The sequence below is a fragment of the Papaver somniferum genome, chromosome 7 (genome assembly GCF_003573695.1).
Source record: "Papaver somniferum cultivar HN1 chromosome 7, ASM357369v1, whole genome shotgun sequence".
Classification (NCBI taxonomy): domain Eukaryota; kingdom Viridiplantae; phylum Streptophyta; class Magnoliopsida; order Ranunculales; family Papaveraceae; genus Papaver; species Papaver somniferum.
The window spans coordinates 173,121,995-173,131,432 of record NC_039364.1 but is presented as its reverse complement, the minus strand read 5'-3'; the positions used below and the strand labels follow the sequence as shown (position 1 = coordinate 173,131,432).

At 36.3% G+C, this 9,438-nt stretch overlaps 1 long non-coding RNA gene across 2 annotated transcripts; it reads left to right on the top strand.

Moving 5' to 3' along the window:
* Positions 1-565: 565 nt before the first annotated feature.
* Positions 566-2,494, top strand: LOC113299066. 2 transcript variants are annotated; one of them, XR_003334582.1, is made up of 3 exons: positions 566-1,263; positions 1,551-1,802; positions 2,097-2,494. It is a non-coding gene; the product is annotated as an uncharacterized LOC113299066 (long non-coding RNA). The 2 variants fall into 2 exon arrangements; XR_003334581.1 differs by lacking the exon at positions 566-1,263 and having other exon boundaries at positions 1,276-1,802.
* The last annotated feature ends 6,944 nt before the right edge of the window (positions 2,495-9,438 follow it).

The window sequence follows — 9,438 nt, the reverse complement described above, 5'->3', positions numbered from 1 at the left end:
ATCTGAGATATCTTCTCCAAGAACTTTTGTGCCTTTTGTCGTTCACTTCCTTCCTTTCCCCCCATTTAGGTGTCACTAGAAAATACTAGATCGAAAGGACTAGGTGGTAAGTAACCATATCACGTCTCGAAAGGAGATTTCCCCGAAAAACTATAAACTGCTCTATTGAATGCAAATTGTAGATATGGTAAACTCTCATCCCAAGTTTTAGGATGCTTGGAATTATATCCCCTTAACATGTGAACCATAGTCATGTTGACCACTTATGTTTGTCCGTCTGTTTCACAAGTGGAAAATGGGGTATCTGAGATATTATGAAACGACACAAAGTAAATATTGCGATATAACCTCATTTGAAAAGTGCCCTTGACTAAAGTCAAAATGTCGTTCTGTTCAGACTTGTGTTGACTTAAACAACGATACTAAGATATTGTTCGTTGACTAAAGTCAAAGTGCCTTTGTATGAGGACTTTAGTTGACTTATACAACAACGCGTAAATCATATTGTTTCAGTGGTAGATTTTTTTAATTCAATTGTTAGGATTTGCTCTAAAAAAACGAGCCTCAGCCTTATCCATCCCAACGGAGAGAGAGAAAACATACTTTTCTCCGCCTTTTCACTACTCTCTTAGTCTCTCTCTCATTCTCCCTCACCTTGTTTACAATATGGAGATGGTGTTCTCAATTCTTATAATGCTAAATCTCAAAGGGTGTAGCTGTGTTTTTTTTTCTTGTCCTTCTCTCGATCTCCTCCACAGTTTCTCCGATCTCCTTATTTTCATCTCTCTATTAAGAACCAGAAAGAAAAACCATTTCTTCTTGTACCCTTCTTCATCTCTACAGATCCATTTGATAATTACTAAACCAAATCGACCTTCATCAACCTAAGAATTAACTCTATGAACCAGAAAGAAAGACCCTACCATGAAATCTAAAACCATTTCTTTGAAACCCTTACCTTGTAAACAAACCCATTTTATGTTGTTCTTTAACCAATTTCATGTTTGAAAAAAACCCATTATTTTTTCTTCACCAATTCCTTTTCGTGTTAGCAGTTAGGGATTTGGTTTTCTACAAATATCGGGTTAAACGTTAGGGTTTGCAATTTAATTTTTCTTTATTTTTCATCTTTGAAGTTAAGGTTTGATTTTGTTGACAGGGTTTTAATTTATCATTCGTTTTCTTCTATTGTAGCAATTGCTAGAAGAATATTCAACATCTCCACCTGCATTTTTTTTTTTTTTGAAGATCTTCAGTCTTCAAGTATAACTTCTCCCTCATTTTTACTTGTTTCAGATAGATTTGATGTTAATGAAATTATTTGAAGTCATTTGTTGTTACTCTTGTGCTAATCAAGTAATTAGAAGTCATCCATAATTTTTGTCAAAAAAAATTGGGTGTTCTTAATGATTATGTTGTTGGATTTTGAATTTGTAAATCTTGTCACACAGGATTTTATGAGTTCTGTGGTATTTATGGTTCTAATAATAGGTTTGATTTGTTAGTTTTAGTAGGCTTTTATTAATAATTTTTTGGTTTTATTGATGCAGGGGATGTATGAGATGAAAGAAGAACCACTGGTGGTGGTAAATGGGCGTATTGAAGAAACCGTTGGCGGTGATGGTAACTAGATCGCTGGTGGTGGTGGAGGTTGTATGGACTGAACTGGCGGTGGTGAATGGATACTTGGAGAGGGAATCAACGAGTTCGATAAAGTGATGGTAACTAGCTCGCTGCTAGTGGTGGAGGTTGTATGAACAGAACTGGTGGTCGTGAATCGGTAATTGGAGAGCGAGATCAAGGTTATAAGTTGCTTCTTTTTTGTAAAGGGTTATATATGTTATAGACTCAGGTGTATCATTACAAACTTGTTGTCATGTACAAGCTCAAAGAAAACCCTTAATTTGATTTTGAAGAATAACCCCTATGCTATCTTAAAACGTTTTTTTTTCCACTAGTGTCAATACATGGATTTTGAGATTTGGGTGTTTGCTTGTTTTCGATTTTGAACTCAAACTCTCTGAAATTTTCTACAGTTAGTTCGGTGGGGAAGGGTACTTACTGATGTTTCAAAGTTAACTTCAATTGTCTTGCAGGTCTTTTCCGCTTGTAGTTTGTTGGAGCCCATGAAAAAGACTGCGTCTCAAAGTAACATTGAAGATGGACTACATGGGTTTCGAGTGTAAACAGAAAGAAATATAGGTGATTCCGTCGTATATTCGTATAGATTAAACTACAATTCTGCACTTGGTACGTAAGAGTTAATACTTGGCTAGGTGATACGTTAATGCTTTTAATTTGGTTGAAAGAATCATGAATCGTGATGTGATCTAAGATCTGTGGTACCTTTGATTGGCAGTCTGAGAGTAATTTTAAGTTTCATTGTACATGATATAATCATATAAGTTTTATGTCACTTGTCTTTTTAGAATTTGGAGAGAAAATATTAATGCTTGTAATGTTCGAAATTTTATCGATGTGATATCATATGGTAGACTGCAGAGGGGTTTGATATATACATAACACATTAGAACTTGCACCTTTTATACGTTAGAATTTTGGTAAGGACTACCTAGTATTACTTGACAGACATCCAAAGGTGTACTGTTTCTCCCTCCTATGTAGAGTTGCATCTCTATCCCATAGGTAAGGACTACCTATTACTACTTGACAGACATCCAAAGGTACTACGTTACATGTAACTTCATCAATGTATGACTCATCAAAAGCAAACTTGAATGTACACTGCTCTCCAACCTGTACCCTCCTTCTTTTTGAATCCACCCTAAAGGATAGGGTTTTGGATGTTTGAAAGTCTTCAAACCCAACTTCTGTACCAAAGAATGTGAAAGTAAATTCTTCTGACTTCCTGGTTCAATAACAACATCAACCAATGATGTTTTGACTTGCATATTCACTGTAAAGAGTCGCTCCCTAGGATCATCTTTTGAAAGTATTTCCTTTGCCCCTGTCATAAGAGAGAACTTTGATTTGGGTTCAGTTAGTCCTTGGACTTCTTTTGGAGTTTGCGCGACTAGTGCTGCCTTCTTGGCTTCTTCTCTCTGCAACCATTTGGGTTTTAGATGAGGGTTCTTTACCCAACACTTTTCGATAACATGGCCCGACTGTTTGCAATGGGTGCAAGTTAAACCTTCATTGTCACTAGACTTCCCATCTTCTTTACTCCTTTCACCTCCTTTCACAGTGGTACCTCCAGATTTTCCCTTGGAATTTCCCTTAGAGTCAGTTTTCTTAAGCCTGCCTTCAATAGCATTAGCTTTTATACTTCCTTCACCAATAGTATCTACTGAAAACATCTTCAACTCCTTCTGTATATAATCATGGAACCAGGAGATATACTTCATATAGATAGCATAATCTTCCAAGTCTAAATCCAAAACCATAGCTTGATTCTGAAATTCCGAAGTATATTATTGTATGGTTTGGTTGTAGGACTGCTTCAAGTTATACCACTTGAACCATCTCTCCTCAAGGTAGCCAACCGGATAAAACTGTTTCCTTACAACTTCCTTGAATCTTCTCCACGACAATGCTCTATTACTTAGGTTTTTCCTTTGATAAGCTTTCCACCATGTTAGAGCATGCTTTTGTAGCTTCAATGCCGCTAAAGCAATCTTTTCCTTTGAACCATATTCAAAGAAAGAAAAATACGTCTATAGATGTTCAATCCAATCATCCAACTTTCTACATCATCACTCTCATCGTAAAGTGGAATATCAAGACGAAAATCAATTTTCATATTCTTACCATGAAGTTTAGTTGAAGTAGGACTTTTAAGAATCTCACTTTTCTTCTTTTCTTCCTCATCTTTTTCCTCTTCGTTTTCTTCGTCCTCTTCTTCCGAAACTTCAGGTGAAGATATAATATTCTTTTTTATCTTCAGCTTGGGTGTATGAGAACGAATACATTCATTCGATTCTTCAAGGGTGGTTTGAATCGACTTCATTTCTTTTTGTAGCGTAGCCACCTTTTCTTTCATAGTTTGTGGTTCACTTTGCTTAGGATCATCATCATCTGACTTCGTCATCCTTGATCCCCTTCTCCTAACGTCTTCTAGCTTCTCTAGTACCTCATCAAGTTTTATGCATAGAGATCTAGTGAAAACCATAAACCACAGAGATCTACCCTATAAACGAACCTTGCTTCTGGTACCAACTTGATACGTTTGATCTTTGTACCTTGGTAGATATTATCATAGAGGCGGAATTCAGAATAATAATAGACGAAAAGACTTAGAAAACAGAGACACAAGAAAGTAATTCGAAGAAAATATCTTCTCTAGATTATGAACAAGAAAACTATTACAATGTTGTCTTTGTTACGCTCACAATCTTCTCCAAACAGTGGATCAACCTTAAACTATTTGCTAAGCTTGCACAAGTATTGTTCCAAGCTTTCTCTAGGTTTTCTATATCTAGTATATAGTCTTTCCTTAGCTATTAGCCAAAGCCCTCTATTTATATCCTTCATCATACTCAGCCGACCAAGGACTTCTATTAGGAATCTATTTCCTAAATTAAGAGTATTGCCTAAAACAAAACTCTTCCCTAACTAGGAATTATGCCTAAACAAGGATTCCTTCCTAGAATAGGATTCTTCCCTCAACTTAGCTTGAGGTTAACTAAGTTCCCTAAAGGAGTACGGATACACCTGTATCATACACAAATAGTCGGCCAACGTACTCTTGCGAACCAAGGTAAAGATGCTCTTATAAAAGCCTTCACCACACTTGAAGAATCTGACCTAATTGGGACTCGTCTCCGACCCCATCCAACTGCCCATTCAAGTCCAACAATGACACCATAAAGTTCTGCCGAATAGTTAGTCGTAACACTCAAACTAATTGACATAGCTCCCACAAATATTATGTACTCAGGTGAAACCTGGAGAAAACATATTTCCTATGAAAATATGCATCATGTGTTGAATATTTTCAAAACGTATGCATTATATTTTCTACTACGATGAGGGGTCTCGGGGGAATCATCTCCCCCAAGGTGAAATTTTTAGTTTTAGTTTGAAACCTAATCCAAATTTCTTTGAAATTTGAATTGACGTGTCTCTACCAATAGCGATCATTGATGCCTCTTAAAAGTGTCGGAACAAACATATCCAAAAGACATGAAATCCCTTATAAGTAGAAGTGATTGTTTCTTTTGGACACACATCAAAGATTATTGTTTTCTTCTTCTCTAGTAGCATCATCAGAATCTTAAAAAGTGTGTTCTTGGTTGGGTCTGAAAAAGCGGGGGTATAACAACCACACCCAATAATTCGTTCGGAAATTTGTATGGACTAAACTCCAATTCAATTCCGAGAGCACCAACTTAAAAGCGAGACTCAATCAAGAATTATATCAAAGAGCTTTTATCGTTTTCTCAATACAATCAGCAAATCAAACATATAGATATCCGCGAGCCTGATTGATATGAGAAATAACTTGGACGGTACCAATGACCAATGCCCAAGTATCAATCTAGTTTTATCCAACAAACAAGATCGGATTTATAAACTGATTACACACAACCTGTGATATTTCAGTTGTATAAACAAATATAATGCGGAAAAGAAATAACACAGACACCAGAAATTTTGTTAACGAGGAAACCAAAAATGCAGAAAAACCCCGGGACCTAGTCCAGATTTGAACACCATACTGTATTAAGCCGCTACAGACTCTAGCCTGCTACAAGTTAACTTCGTACTGGAATGTAGTTGAGCCCTAACCAAGTCTCAGACCGATTAAGGTACAATCACGTTTCTTACGCCTCTTGAACCACTCGGATTTTGTGCACTTGATTCCCTTAGATGATCTCACTCACAACTAAGAGTTGCTACGACCCAAAGTCGAAAACTTATAAACAAATCTGTCTCCCACAGATATGTCTATCCTTTATTCTGTTTGTTTCGTCTTTTGATACGAAAATCAAGGTGAACATGAACCAACTACTAATCCGGTACTCCCAAAGAGCATCCCAACTGATTAACAGGAAAAGTTATTGCGGAATCACAAGAGTCTGAGACGAAGAACTTTTGTCATTACTTTTTATATCTTACCTATCAGAAATAAATTTCGAGTAACTCTTAGAGAAGATAAAAATCATTATGATAGAACAAGTAAGATCAGAATACACAACTACAGAGAAAATAGTTGGATCTGACTTCATGAATCCCAAATGAAATCTTCAAGTCGCTAACCTAATAATGGTTTTGGAAAAACCTAGGTTAAAGGAGAATCGACTGTAGTTTGCAACTATGACACAAGAAAGTGTTGGGATTAGGTTTTCCAGTTGCTAGAGTTCTACCTTATATAGTCTTTCAAATCAGGGTTGCTTATAATCAAAGCTAAGATATCTTAGTAACGAAGCATTCAATATTCACCGTTAAATGCAATCAATCTCCACCGTTAGATGGTCTTAGAGCTAGCACTATGGTGCTAGTTATCCCTTCCCTGTCCCTCTGTATCCCTCAAAATCCAAAAAACGCAAGTGCTATGGTCTCCCATATCCCTACTCGTGTAGGGATATCAACACATTTCCCTACTCGGCTGATTACATCTGATCACGCCTGTAGGGAAGGGAAATCACACGGGTACTCAGTACCCGTATTTTTTATGCTTTACGCGTACTGAGTACTCGTATAACCGTTTCTACGGCTACTTAGTACGCGTAGCTTTTTACACGGCTACTGAGTACCCGTTTCGAGAATTATATTTGTTTGACCTTTTTTTTGACACCTCTCTCACACCCGATCCTAATCATCCATCATTAATAACGGCTCTATTTTCCACACCGTCGGATACCAACGGCCATTTTTTCAAAATCCCTTATAAATACCACTCTAATTCTCTACTCAAACGACACCAAATCAATTTCTTCTTCCTACATAAATTGATTTCTTCACTACAATCGTTCCAATTCAATTCTTGTTTAAGTAAAAGTTTTAATTTTTGTTTTGCTCATCAATGTCGGAGACTCAAAGGCCAAAAAGGAAACACATAACATATTCATTTAATCATTCATCAATCCTAAATCATCAATAACAATACCATATCCATATCAAAAATCATTCATACACAACATCCTATTTGATTCAATCCACAAAATATCATAAATTCAATCAACAATGTCCCAAACTATCAAACAACATACAATGACGCATTGTACCCAACATCTCAAATTTAATCATAATCAAACTCAAATTAAATTTAAACCCTAAAATTTGAATCACTCACCTTGGAGGATTTTGTTGATGAACCACGAAATTGAAAAGGGGAAATGCTTCACTGGATGCTGATGAACAAACCTATTGAATTTGAGCTCCAAAATCGCACGGGAGGGTCTTCAAATCGAAAGTGTTTAGAGGAGGATAGAAATAGAGAAGAGGGAGGAAGGAAAAGAAGAATGGTCGTCTGGTTCTGCGTACTGCGAACTTAAACCTATGAAACGCGTACTGAGTACTCTTTTTTGGTCAAGTCAACGAGTTGACTAATACGCGTACTGAGCACCCGTTTGGCACTATTCATACGCGTACTGAGTACTCGTTTCGTGTAGGGAAGGGATGACAGGGCACCATAGCAATCTTCCATTCCTTGTGCCATCCATTCCCTACATTTGGGGGATATAGAGGGATAGTGAAGGGATAACCAGCACCATAGTGCTAGATCTTAACTTGTTACACACAAATGAAATATACTTAAATTTAGATATGGGTTACCGTACCTAAACGTCTATATCCAGTTGGCTCAATAACATTTAACCGAAGTTAGTCATATGAACACTTTTGTCTTAGCCGTAATCATCTAACACTTCTAGATCAAATATGATGATCAATCAATCATGAAAGATAATCAAATGAATCTAATTGTGTTTCAAATAGAGTTATTCAATTGTTCACTATCTCATATAAATATATATGAATGAATTGAATCGAAATCGGTTTGATTCGTAATTGTACAAAGTACTTATACAAGAATAAATTCATGAACATTAAGCTACGGTTTGCAAAGATTGCATTCCTTAAATCATAAATGTTTTAGTTTATGAGTATGAGAATCATACATAATCGATTTTAGAACTTCACCACTGTGCTCGCAAACCAGGTACACGAACAGCAGCTCCGGACCTTGGCCTAGTCAAGCCGTTCGCGAACAACTGTTCCGGACCCAAACTCAGGTAAACCCGTTCGCATACTAGGAACGAAACAAGAGTTCCGGACCTTCTAAGGTAAATCCTTTCGCATACTGGGTACGTAAACAAGTGTTCCAGACCTGAATCATCACAATACAGTTCGCATACTAGGTACGCATACCGTGTTGTATCCAGACATGGATAATTGTTCTAAACTCTCATTTTAATCATTGAAACATCCTTGGAAGAAGATAATGGTAATATACACATACCTTTAGCTTCAAGTAATTTTCAAGTGATCGAATGATCAATACGAAACTTCCTGAGCTAACATCAAATGATTTCCTCAGACAAATCATATATAATGTTCAAGGTAATATTTAGTTTGCAACAAATAGATTGTTTCCAACTAAACTCGTCAAGAATATGATGAACATAGTTAGAGCAAAAAGTTTCCAACACATATTTCGAAAAATAGACACGTGAGATAAACTCGGCTCGTGATATCAAATGTGTATAATGTAAAAGTCTATATAGCTATACGACTTAGTCTTATTAGAAGATAGAATATAATATACTTCTTAGTGGTAGATAAGTTTTAGTCTCCATATACCTTTTGTTGATGAAGTTCCTCCAAGCTCCTCAGTAGATCTTATTCTTCAATTGGTGAACGTCGTGAAGACTAAAGCTCAACTAAACATTCTATCCTAATCCGAGACATAGCTATAAGTATACTAGAAATCAAGTATATAGTTTTGATCAACTAAACTTGACAAACAAGCTTGAGATATCAATGCTTGCGAGTTTGACCGAACAGTGCTCTAACAATCTCCCCCTTTGTCAATTCTAGTGAAAAACTATCAATACATATGGATTACAAAATAAATAAACTTTGTAGCTTATCATCCATCATGCTTGAGTTTCTTGGCTCTTCAACATTCCTTGAATTCTTCGTTACTCCAAGTACTCCAGTGATTCTAAAGGTGTCCAACTCATCATCATTGTTGTTGAAGATCCATAGCCATAACAATAAGAAAACAGATGTTCTCAATCATTGTTATACGGTATCATAGTATTATTATAGATAATCAAAGCCCAATTGCTTCACAACTTTGAAATAATATTATGGTGATATATATCACTCCCCCTTAGTCAATACTTCCATCTTACAATGAAAACCACTCCCCCATACATAATGATCCGTAAACCATATATATGTAGTGTGAACTATCAAATAATTCTGCCCCTTTTTGTTAATATAAATTGACAAAGGTACGAAACTATGGGA